The sequence below is a fragment of the Echinops telfairi genome, unplaced genomic scaffold (assembly GCF_000313985.2).
Source record: "Echinops telfairi isolate 266 unplaced genomic scaffold, ASM31398v2 ScPeMD7_7468;HRSCAF=8506_0, whole genome shotgun sequence".
NCBI classification, from domain to species: Eukaryota; Metazoa; Chordata; class Mammalia; order Afrosoricida; family Tenrecidae; genus Echinops; species Echinops telfairi.
The window spans coordinates 38,114,090-38,114,841 of NW_022111369.1; the positions used below are offsets into that span (position 1 = coordinate 38,114,090).

Below are 752 nucleotides of genomic sequence, written 5' to 3' on the forward strand. Positions count from 1 at the left end.
TCACACGTGTCTGTCATTAGTCATTCAGTAAAGGCTTGCTTGTTGCTGTGATGCTGAAAGCTGTGCCACCCGATTCTCAAATGCCCACAGGGTCACCCATGGTGACAGGTTTTAGCAGAGCATTCAGACATGGACAAGGAAGAAGGAATAAGCTGTCTGCTCCTGAGGGCTTATCCACTGAAAACCTTTGGAGCGTTGTCTCATGTAGCGCAGAAAGATGCTCAACATAGGCCTTGGGAAGAGCTGCCTTCTTGGGCAGAGTTGAGCCTAGCAAAGAAGTGTACAATCAGTGGAAAAGAGGAAGATCCTCAATGATAGGGATTCATATAGTAGCTGCACGATGCAGCCAGACCCAGCCATTCTTGTGAGGGTGGTGCACGCGCAAAGAGGGTTTTGTTCTGTTGCAGAGGGCCCCTGAGTAAGACTGACTGACTGGACAACACCAGCATTTCAACAGAGTGGAATATATTTCATCTACTGGATTTCCATCCTTTCTTTGGTTTTGAGAGAAGGTGTCCTGGATGCTGTGGTTTAGGCATTGAGCTACTAAGCAAAAGATTGGCAGTTCAAACCCAGCAGCCACTGAGTGGCAGAACAATGAGGCTCCCATAAAGACGTAGTGTTCAGAAACTGAACATAGGGCCACTATGAGTCAATTCACACGCAATGGCAATGGGTTTGGCTTCAGGGAGTTAGCACTTTAAACCATAGCTTCATTCTAGTTGATCCCCTGCTGAGAATTTGCCTTTCTG

At 47.2% G+C, this 752-nt stretch overlaps 1 protein-coding gene and 1 long non-coding RNA gene across 5 annotated transcripts in view; one reads left to right on the forward strand and one right to left on the reverse strand.

Annotated features, from left to right (window-relative positions):
- The window catches only part of RASGEF1B (RasGEF domain family member 1B), a 757,783-nt gene that overhangs the window by 752,887 nt on the left and 4,144 nt on the right, over window positions 1-752 (forward strand). The gene's annotated exons all lie outside the window — the stretch shown is intronic.
- LOC123520985 overlaps window positions 1-752 on the reverse strand; it is a 38,333-nt gene that overhangs the window by 4,938 nt on the left and 32,643 nt on the right. The window lies entirely within an intron of this gene.